General features: G+C 37.9%; 1 protein-coding gene across 1 annotated transcript in view; it reads left to right on the forward strand.

Annotated features, from left to right (window-relative positions):
* Positions 1–12218, forward strand: part of GALNT14 (polypeptide N-acetylgalactosaminyltransferase 14) — a 1042958-nt gene that overhangs the window by 689165 nt on the left and 341575 nt on the right. The gene's annotated exons all lie outside the window — the stretch shown is intronic.

Consider the following 12218-nt stretch of genomic DNA (forward strand, 5'->3'; position numbering starts at 1 on the left):
GTATGGCAGGTCATCGGAGCGTAGACAGAATGTATTAGGCCCATAGAGATGGATGTGGTTGCCAACAAGGCTGTCTTACCCTCTTGCAAAGTATCGGGTTTGTTCGTAGGCTGCTTTCAATAGGTCTGTGGCGTTGCTCCTAATATGGCGCCTTTCGCGCCTCTCCTTTGCCTTTTTTCCTTCCGTGGACCAGGACCGATGTTAAAGTCCTGCATGCAAGAGCCCTGCTCCATTTTTCAACCAAAATGTAGCGGCCAGTACTTGGTCCTCCACTTGGTAAGATGTAAGGCACGGGGGTGGACAAATAAAGCAGTTTTAGTAACTTTTAATAGAGATTAGTTACGGAGCTCTGTCTTCTTGCTGCTGGTCCGAAGCCCCGCCCACCGGAAGTCTCGCATATTTAACTTTTATGTTTTCTGTTTCATCCCAGAATTTAAGGGACACAATCTTCTAAATTTGTATTTAATTAAAAAGATTGCAATTTAACCATTAAGAATTTAAATATTCTGTTTTTGTTTTTTTTGTGTTATCAGAAAGTGCCTATCAGCCACTATAGAACATTAGTAAGAATACACCTGATACTTTTGTATTACTTTCAATTGAAACTCAACAATTATATTTATTTATTTTTAAACACGAGAAAAAATGTAAACACTTATAAATGTTACTCTTTCATATGGATAATTAAATGTTACAATGTTCATTTAACTGACTCATAATATGAAGCCATAAAGCATTTCAGGAAAATGTTTATAAAAGTAATTTATTTAAATACAAAGTCAGCTGTAGAGCCAATGGCAAGAGACGTATAAGTGCAGCCACCAATCACCAGCTAGCTCTCAGTAATGCATTATTATTCCTGAGCCTATCTAGGTATGCTTTTCAACAAAGGATACCAAGTGAACAAAGTCAATTTAAAAACAGAAGTAAATTGAATAATCTCTTAAAACTGTATGCTCTATATGAACTATGAAAGTTTACATTTGAATTTCATGTCTCTTTAATGCATTTAAAGTGTAAATATTAAAAGATACAGGGCTAGATAACAAGTGGCACGCTAACTGTAGCACACAAGCAATATGGGTGTTTTCTTGGCTTTTTGCACTCAACGGAAATAGCGTGTGTATTGCGAGTTGAAAGTAAATGCGTTCGCATAAGCGTAATCAGTGTCTGGTTAGAGCGACTTGTGTAAAAGGTAGGGGAAGAAAAAAGTGTCATTAAACATAACATATAACACTGTTTGATAAAAATTATTTTAAAAAAAATATTTCATAAGCTCTAAGGGCTCAAAGATAGAAGCAATAAGGTGTTTGTAAAAAAAAAAGGCTGCAATTAAATATATATTTCTATATATATCTGATAGGTTTCACGTACAATACATATCTATATATCTATAGGAATTTTGTCTGGCAGCCTACAATGCTCACACAGACCATTATTGACAGTGCAACTTAAAGGGTAATCGTAATGTAGAGAATAAATTAAAAAAATATATATTCCCATGAAGTTAACCTCCTACTGCTTGTGTTCTGTTAAAGGGACACTAAATCCAAAAATTTTCTTTTGTGATTCAGATTGAGCATGAAATTTTAAGCAACTTTCTAATTTACTCCTATTATTACATTTTCTTCATTCTCTTGGTATCTTTATTTAAAATGCAAAAATGCATTTTTGCTGAATAACCTGGGTTGTTCTTGCTGATTGGTGGATAAATTCGCCCACCAATAAAAAGTACTGTCCAGTGTACTGAACCAAAAAAAAAACAAAAAAAAAAAAAAAAAAACCTTAGATGCCTTCTTTTTCAAATAAAGATAGCAAGAGAACAAAGAAAAATTGATAATAGAAGTAAATTAGAAAGTTACTTAAAATTGAATGCTCTATCTGAATCATAAAAGAAGAAAAATGGGTTCAGTGTCCCTTTAATCTTGCCTTAACCCTTTAATGACCACAGCACTTTTCCATTTTCTGACCATTTGGGACCAAGGCTATTTTTAAATTTTTGCTGTGTTTGTGTTTAGCTGTAATTTTCCTCTTACTCATTTACTGTACCCACACATATTATATACCGTTTTTCTCGCCATTAAATTGATTTTCTAAAGATACCATTATTTTCATCATATCTTATAATTTACTATAAATTTTTTTATAAAATATGAGGAAAAAATGGAAAAAAACAAACTTTTTCTAACTTTGACCCCCCAAATCTGTTGCACATCTACAACCACCAAAAAACACCCATGCTAAAAAGTTTCTAAATTTTGTCCTGAGTTTAGAAATACCCAATGTTTACATCTTCTTTGCTTTTTTTGTAAGTTATAGGGCCATAAATACAAGTAGCACTTTGCTATTTTCAAACCATTATCTTTTCAAAACTAGCACTAGTTACATTAGAACACTAATATCTTTAGGAATCTCTGAATATCCATTAACATGTAAATATTTTTTTTTAGAAGACATCCCAAAGTATTGATCTAGGCCCATTTTGGTATATTTCATGCCACCATTTCACCGTCAAATGCGATCAAATACAAAAAATCGTTCACTTTTTCAAAAAAAATTTCACAAACTTTTGGTTTCTCACTGAAATTATTTACAAACAGCTTGTGCAATTATGGCATAAATGGTTGTAAATTCTTCTCTGGGATCCCCTTTGTTCAGAAATAGCAGACATATATGGCTTTGGCATTGCTTTTTGGTAATTAGAAGGCCACTAAATGCCACTGCGCACCACACGTGTATTATGCCCAGCAGTGAAGGGGTTAATTAGGGAGCATGTAGGGAGCTTTTTGGGATAATTGTAGCTTTAGTGTAGTGTAGTAGACAACCCAAAGTATTGATCTAGGCCCATTTTGGTATATTTCAGGCCACCATTTCACCGTAAATGCGATTAAATAAAAAAAAAAAACGTTAAATTTTTCACAATTTTAGGTTTCTCACTGAAATCATTTACAAACAGCTTGTGCAATTATGGCACAAATAGTTGTAAATGCTTCTCTGGGATCCCCTTTGTTCAGAAATAGCAGACATATATGGCTTTGGCGTTGCTTTTTGTTAATTAGAAGGCCACTAAATGCCGATGCACATCACATGTGTATTATGGCTAGCAGTGAAGGGGTTAATTATGTAGCTTGTAGGGAGCTTGCAGGGTTAATTTTAGCTTTAGTGTAGAGCTCAGCCTCCCACCTTAAACATCAGACCCCCTGATCCCTCCCAAACAGCTCCCTTCCCTCCCCCACCCCACAATTGTCCCGCCATCTTAAGTACTGGCAGAAACTCTGCCAGTACTAAAATAAAAGGTATATTTGGGGTTTTTTAAGTTTTTTTAAGCATATTTACATATGCTGCTTTGTAGTATCCCCCTTAGCCCCCAACCTCACTGATCCCACACCAAACAGCTCTCTAACCCTCCCCCTCTGCCTTAGCGGGCGCCATCTTGGGTACTGGCAGTTTAGTAAAAAAAGGAATCTTTTTTTTTTTTAAATCCCCTTTTCTGTAGTGTAGCTTCCCCCGACCAACCTCCCACCAGTTGCAGATCACTTAGAAACTTTACATAACATTTTTCTTTTCTTATTTATTATAGCTATTTTCAGATTTTTTTTTCTGTAGTGTAGCGGTTCCCTCCCGCTCCCGCCCCGTGCACGCGCCCGCCCGCCGCCCCCCGTGCACGCGCGCCCATGCGCGCCCCCGATCCCGCCCCCTGCACATTACATGGCGCATCGATGGCCGCCCACCCGCCTCCCAAGTCCGCTCCCACCCACCAACGATACCGGCCATCGATGTCCGGTGCAGAGAGGGCCACAGAGTGGCTCTCTCTGCATCGGATGGCCATTTAAGGTTATTGCAGGATGCCTCCATATCGAGGCATCACTGCAATAACCGGAAAGCAGCTGGAAGCGAGCAGGATCGCTTCCAGCTGCTTTCCACACCGAGGACGTGCAGGGTACGTCCTCAGGCGTTAACTGCCTTTTTTTTTAGGACGTACCCTGCACGTCCTCGGTCGTTAAGGGGTTAAACAATCTTTTTATCCTACCCACATATTTCAAGTGGCATGAACATTCAATTAAAACGACATTATTTCTGTCATGCATTTAAAAGGGGCAGTAATTAAACATGTTAAAACACTTTTGCAAAAAAGTTAAGTTGTTTAAACTGATAATGAAACAGGAATTAAAATTAACCCCTTAATGACAACTGACGTACCAGGTACGTCATGCAAAAACAACCAGTTAATGATAATAGACGTACCTGGTACGTCAGATGTCTAACAGATGTCTAACAGATTGCGATCGCTTCCAGCAGCTCTCAGGGTATTGCACTGATGCCTCCATATGGAGGCATCCTGCAATACCTTTTTAGAAGACTCCGATGCAGAGAGAGCCACTGTCTGCACCGGTAGCGATGGTGCCGGTTCGTTGGTGGGTGGGAGCGTAACAGGGAGGCGGGTGGGCGGCCCATCGCTACCCGGCATCCGGTTCCTAGAAGTGCAATGTGCACGCCGGGTGCCGGGAGCGTGCGGGGGGCGCGCGTGCGCGTGCATGTGTGCGCGTGCGTGCGCATTAGCTGGCCACTGACACCAATGAGGAGGGAAGAGGGGGGGAAAAAAGATTTAAAAAAAACTTAATATAAAAGGATCTGGGAGGTGGAGGGGGGTAGGGGTATTGTGGGGGGCTATTACACTACAGAAAACATAAAAAATTGCAAAAGAGGAAAAAATACTTTTGTTTTTGGGGCAAATTGGGTACTGGCAGACAGCTGCCAGTACCCAAGATGGCGGCAATTAGATAGGGGAGAGAGTTAGAGAGCTGGGGGGGGATCATGGAGGTTGGGGCTAAGGCAGGAGTCCATCACAGCTAAAATATTTTATTTTTTTTATAAAAAAAAAAACAACTCCTTTTATTTAGTACTGGCAGACTTTCTGCCAGTACGTAAGATGGCGGGGACAATTGTGGGGTGGGGGAGGGAAGAGAGCTGTTTGGGAGGGATCAGGGGGTGGGATGTGTCAGGTGGGAGGCTGATCTCTACCCTAAAGCTTAAATTAACCATGCAAGCTCCCTACAACCTACCTAATTAACCCCTTCACTGCTGGGCATAATTTACGTGTGGTGCGCAGCAGCATTTAGCGGCCTTCTAATTACCAAAAAGCAATGCCAAAGCCATATAAGTCTGCTATTTCTGAACAAAGGGGATCCCAAAGAAACTTTTACAACAATTTGTGCCATAATAGCACAAGCTGTTTGTAAATACTTTCAGTGAGAAGCCTAAAATTGTGAAAAATGAATTTTTTTTTTATAATTTGCTCGCATTTGGCGGTGAAATGGTGGCATGAAATATACCAAAATGGACCTAGATCAATACTTTGGGATGTCTTCTAAAAAAAAATATATACATGTCAAGGGTTATTCAGGTTTTCCTGACAGATATCAGGGTTCCAATGTAACTAGCACTAATTTTGAAAAAAAGTGGTTTTGAAATAGCAAAGTGCTGCTTGTATTTATTGCCCTATAACTTGCAAAAAAAGCAAAGAACATGTAAACATTGGGTATTTCTAAACACAGGACAAAATTTAGAAACTATTTAGCATGGGTGTTTTTTGGTGATTGTAGATGTGTAACAGATTTTGGGGGTCAAAGTTAGAAAAAGTGTGTTTTCTTTCATGTAATTAGCAAGAGTCCATGAGCTAGTGACGTATGGGATATACATTCCTACCAGGAGGGGCAAAGTTTCCCAAACCTCAAAATGCCTATAAATACACCCCTCACCACACCCACAATTCAGTTTTACAAACTTTGCCTCCGATGGAGGTGGTGAAGTAAGTTTGTGCTAGATTCTACGTTGATATGCGCTCCGCAACAAGTTGGAGCCCGGTTTTCCTCTCAGCGTGCAGTGAATGTCAGAGGGATGTGAGAAGAGTATTGCCTATTTGAATGCAGTGATCTCCTTCTACAGAGTCTATTTCATAGGTTCTCTGTTATCGGTCGTAGAGATTCATCTCTTACCTCCCTTTTCAGATCGACGATATACTCTTATATATACCATTACCTCTGCTGATTCTCGTTTCAGTACTGGTTTGGCTATCTGCTATATGTAGATGAGTGTCCTGGGGTAAGTAAGTCTTATTTTCTATGACACTCCAAGCTATGGTTGGGCACTTTGTTTATAAAGTTCTAAATATATGTATTCAAACATTTATTTGCCTTGACTCAGAATGTTCAACTTTCCTTATTTTCAGACAGTCAGTTTCATATTTGGGATAATGCATTTTTGATTAATCATTTTTTCTTACCTTCAAAAATTTGACTCTTTCCGGTGGGCTATTAGGCTCGCGGGGGCTGAAAATGCTTCATTTTATTACGTCATTTTTGGCGTGGACTTTTTTGGCGCAAAATTCTATTTCCGTTTCCGGCGTCATACGTGTCGCCGGAAGTTACGTCATTTTTTGACGTTATTTCGCGCCAAAAATGTCGGCGTTCCGGATGTGGCGTCATTTTGGCGCCAAGAGCATTTAGGCGCCAAATAATATGGGCGTCGCTTTAGTCTCCTCATTTATTTAAGTCTCATTTAAGTCTCCATTTTTTCCTCATATTTTATAAAAAAAATTATAGGAAATTATAAGATATGATGAAAACAATGGTATCTTTAGAAATTCCATTTAATTGCAAGAAAAAACGGTATATAATATGTGTGGGTAAAGTAAATGAATAAGAGGTAAATTACAGCTAAACACAAACACAGCAGAAATGTAAAAATAGCCTTTGTCATTAAGGGTAAGAAAATTGAAAAATGGTCTGGTCATTAAGGGGTTAAAATTAAACTTTCATGATTCAGATAGGGCACCTGATTTTAAAAAAACAAGTTTCCAATTCACTTTTATTATTAAATTTGCTTTGTTTGCTTGGTATTCTTTTTTGAAAGCTAAACCTAGGTAGTCTCATAGGCTAATTTCTAAACCCTTGAAAACTGCCTCTTATCTCAGTGCATTTTTACAGTTTTTCACAGCCAGACAGCGCTAGATCATGTGTTCCATATCGATAACATTGTGCTAACTTACAGCAATTACACAACCACAGGGCTTCACTTTAAAAAAACAAAGTTTAAAAGAAAATAAATAAGAAAATATTGTTTTTTTGTTTTGTTATTTTGCCTTTAAATTGTTTAATTAAGCAACTGATACCAAATCATCAATTTCTCAGTGGCTGATAAGAACACTTCCCACAGCTGTATTGGTGGATATAGACTTGGTAAACAATTATTTTATTTAGAGCAGTAACATTATTTTTTTGAAAAACAGCAAAGTGTTACTAAAGGAAAAATATACAGTAACTCAATATGTTTCAGCCTGTTTGGCAGCCAAGAGGGTAAAACTTAAGATATTAAAAAATCTAGATTTTTCCATTCAAACAAAGTTCAGTTTTTTCATATTTAAGTAGAATGTATTTAGTTCCCATGTTCAATTGTTAATTACAGATGTTATCAGCTATTTGCAGGACTGCCCCTTACAGTTAAAAAATATCAATAAAGTTAAAATCAATTACTTTAACAGAGGTCATATATTTAAAATAAAACTACTAAGAGTAGGTCAAATAATTTTAATAATCAAAGTTTATTAACCCCCTTCTTTATTGAGAATAAGTATGCATTTATTAAAAAACAAAAGGAGGTTAGTTAGTTATTTCCAAAAACTGTCCCAATGGTGGTCATTTATCTGTCATAAAAATATATGTAATTATTTATTCCTATAAGGAAATGTTCATTTGTCCTCAATATTATACATTACACACTAACACAAATGACCCAGTAGTAGAGTAGTAGGTGGGGTCAGTTAGTTGTTAAAGGGATAGTAAACCTAAATATTTTCTTTCATGATTCAGATAGAACATGCAATTTTAAGCAACTTTCTAATTTATTCCTATTCTCAATTTTTCTTTGTTCTCTTGATATTTTTATTTGAAAATGCAGAAATGAAAGCTTTGGAGCTGGCCTATTTTTGGTTCAGTACCCTGGATAGGGCTTGCTGATTGGTGGCTATATTTAGCCATCCAATCAGCAAGTGCAACACAGGTTCTCAACCTAAAATGCGCCGGCTCCAAAGCTTTTATTCCTGTTTTTCAAATAAAGATGCCAAGAGAACGAAGACAAATTGCTAAAAGAAAGAAATTAGAAAGTTGCTTAAAATTGCATGTTCTATCTGAATCATGACAGAAAAAAAAATTGTGTTTAGTATCCCTTTAAGGTGACTTATTGAGGTGAGGGATCTGTGAAGGCAGGGTACCCTTGGTGTTTGGGGATATTGTGGTGGATCACTTTATTACCATGGGGACTGAGCTGCTGTTAGGGATTATTGAGATGGATGATTAGTGTGTGGAGTATAGTTTGCAATGAGTTTGCATATTATTGCTACAGGAAGTGAGTTCAAGGGGCAGGGGGCACAGAAAACAGGAAGAGTTCCAATGCAGTCTAGTTAGAGACAAAGCGTTAGCGGGACCCCCAGATCCATAGTCTTATTTGGTCTGATTGGGTTATGTCACGGAAACACAGACCAACCAGATGCATCGCTGTGAGCGCTAAAGCCTTTTGGTTCAAGGAAACGAAGTGCCCCGCCGATCCTCTGGCATCCCCCCAAGTGAACCTCGGGAATGAGGTTTACAAGGGGGGCTTTGACCTCCTTGAACCCATCAGGCAGAGGTAAAAAAGATAGTGGAGATACAAGTCTTCACCTTGAACAGAGTCCCGGACCAATCAGATCATGCATTGGGGGGTAGGCTTTAACCCCTTAGTGACCAGACCACTTTTCAATTTGTTGACCATCTGGGACCAAGGCTATTTTTGCATTTCTGCGATGTTTGTATTTAACTGTAATTTTCCTCTTACTCATTTACTGTACCCACACATATTATATACTGTTTTTCTCGCCATTAAATGGACTTTCTAAAGATACCATTTTTTTCATCATATCTTATAATTTACTATAAAAAAAAATATAAAATATGAGGAAAAAATGAAAAAAAATGCACTTTTTCTAACTTTGAGCCCCAAAATCTCTTACACATCTACAACCACCATAAAATACCAATGCTAAACAGTTTCTAAATTTTGTCCTGAGTTTATAAATACCCAATGTTTACATGTTCTTTGCTTTTTTTGCAAGTTATAGGGCAATAAGTACAAGTAGCACTTTGCTATTTCAAAACCATGTTTTTTCAAAATTGGCGATAGTTACATTGTAACACCAATATCTGTCATGAATCCCTGAATAACCCTTCAAATGTATATATTTTTTAAAAGAAGACAACCTAAGGTATTAAACTTGGGGTATTTTGACTTTTTTCATGCAACCATTTTACCACCAATCTATGCCAAAGTTTGGGGGGGAAAAAAAAATAATTTGATTTTTTGACAAAATAGCAATTTAAGAATACATTTACTGATAATATTAAGGGTTACTGCCAAATAACACCCTCATATGTCTTCAGCAGCATCTCCTGGGTACAGTGATACCACCCATGTATAGGTGTGTCGGGTTCTCGGGGGGCTAAAAGCTCTTATTTTTAGGGAGCGCATTCCAGTTTTTCAACTTGGAATTTTCACATCGGTCATCATGCACCCATGTCCTATTTGGGACATTTCTGAAGCTGGTCAATGGAATTTACCCCCATCAAACCATATATTTTTGAAAAGTAGACACCCTAGGGTATTTCAAATGCTTGTATTTTAACACTTTCCATGCACTAATTCAACCACCAGTCTTTGTCAAACTTTTGGGTAGTCATTATTTTGTGTTATTTTTCACACACATTGTAATTTAGGCATGGATTCTCAGTTCCTGTTATGTGTTACTGCCAAAAAAAACCTCAATATGTGTTCAACAACATCTCCTGAGTACAGTGATACCACCCATGTATAGGTGTGTCGGGTTCTCTGGGGGCTAAAAGGCCTTAATTTTAGGAAGCGCATTCCAGTTTTTCAACTTGGAATTTTCACATCGGTCATCATGCACCCATGTCCTATTTGGGACATTTCTGAAGCTGGCCAATGGAATTTACCCCCATCAAACCATATATTTTTGAAAAGTAGACACCCTAGGGTATTTCAAATGCTGGTATTTTAACACTTTCCATGCACTAATTCAACCACCAGTCTTTGTCAAACTTTTGGGTAGTCATTTTTTTGTGTTATTTTTCACACACATTGTATTTTAGGCATGGATTCTCAGTTCCTGTTATGTGTTACTGCCAAAAAGCACCTCAATATGTGTTCAACAACATCTCCTGAGTACAGCGATACCACCTATGTATAGGTGTGTTGGGTTCTCTGGGGGCTAAAAGGCCTTAATTTTAGGGGGCGCATTCCAGTTTTTCAACTTGGAATTTTCACATCGGTCATCATGCACCCATGTCCTATTTGGGACATTTCTGAAGCTGGTCAATGGAATTTACCCCCATCAAACCATATATTTTTGAAAAGTAGACACCCTAGGGTATTTCAAATGCTTGTATTTTAACACTTTCCATGCACTAATTCAACCACCAGTCTTTGTCAAACTTTTGGGTAGTCATTATTTTGTGTTATTTTTCACACACATTGTACTTTAGGCATGGATTCTCAGTTCCTGTTATGTGTTACTACCAAAAAAAACCTCAATATGTGTTCAACAACATCTCCTGAGTACAGTGATACCACCCATGTATAGGTGTGTCGGGTTCTCTGGGGGCTAAAAGGCCTTAATTTTAGGAAGCGCATTCCAGTTTTTCAACTTGGAATTTTCACATCGGTCATCATGCACCCATGTCCTATTTGGGACATTTCTGAAGCTGGTCAATGGAATTTACCCCCATCAAACCATATATTTTTGAAAAGTCGACACCCTAGGGTATTTCAAATGCTTGTATTTTAACACTTTCCATGCACTAATTCAACCACCAGTCTTTGTCAAACTTTTGGGTAGTCATTATTTTGTGTTATTTTTCACACACATTGTACTTTAGGCATGGATTCTCAGTTCCTGTTATGTGTTACTTCCAAAAAAAACCTCAATATGTGTTCAACAACATCTCCTGAGTACAGTGATACCACCCATGTATAGGTGTGTCGGGTTCTCTGGGGGCTAAAAGGCCTTAATTTTAGGAAGCGCATTCCAGTTTTTCAACTTGGAATTTTCACATCGGTCATCATGCACCCATGTCCTATTTGGGACATTTCTGAAGCTGGTCAATGGAATTTACCCCCATCAAACCATATATTTTTGAAAAGTAGACACCCTAGGGTATTTCAAATGCTTGTATTTTAACACTTTCCATGCACTAATTCAACCACCAGTCTTTGTCAAACTTTTGGGTAGTCATTATTTTGTGTTATTTTTCACACACATTGTACTTTAGGCATGGATTCTCAGTTCCTGTTATGTGTTACTGCCAAAAAAACCTCAATATGTGTTCAACAACATCTCCTGAGTACAGTGATACCACCCATGTATAGGTGTGTCGGGTTCTCTGGGGGCTAAAAGGCCTTAATTTTAGGAAGCGCATTCCAGTTTTTCAACTTGGAATTTTCACATCGGTCATCATGCACCCATGTCCTATTTGGGACATTTCTGAAGCTGGTCAATGGAATTTACCCCCATCAAACCATATATTTTTGAAAAGTAGACACCCTAGGGTATTTCAAATGCTTGTATTTTAACACTTTCCATGCACTAATTCAACCACCAGTCTTTGTCAAACTTTTGGGTAGTCATTATTTTGTGTTATTTTTCACACACATTGTATTTTAGGCATGGATTCTCAGTTCCTGTTATGTGTTACTGCCAAAAAAAACCTCAATATGTGTTCAACAACATCTCCTGAGTACAGTGATACCACCCATGTATAGGTGTGTCGGGTTCTCTGGGGGCTAAAAGGCCTTAATTTTAGGAAGCGCATTCCAGTTTTTCAACTTGGAATTTTCACATCGGTCATCATGCACCCATGTCCTATTTGGGACATTTCTGAAGCTGGTCAATGGAATTTACCCCCATCAAACCATATATTTTTGAAAAGTAGACACCCTAGGGTATTTCAAATGCTTGTATTTTAACACTTTCCATGCACTAATTCAACCACCAGTCTTTGTCAAACTTTTGGGTAGTCATTATTTTGTGTTATTTTTCACACACATTGTATTTTAGGCATGGATTCTCAGTTCCTGTTATGTGTTACTGCCAAAAAAAACCTCAATATGTGTTC

Source organism: Bombina bombina, chromosome 4, assembly GCF_027579735.1.
Source record: "Bombina bombina isolate aBomBom1 chromosome 4, aBomBom1.pri, whole genome shotgun sequence".
In the NCBI taxonomy this organism is placed as follows: Eukaryota; Metazoa; Chordata; class Amphibia; order Anura; family Bombinatoridae; genus Bombina; species Bombina bombina.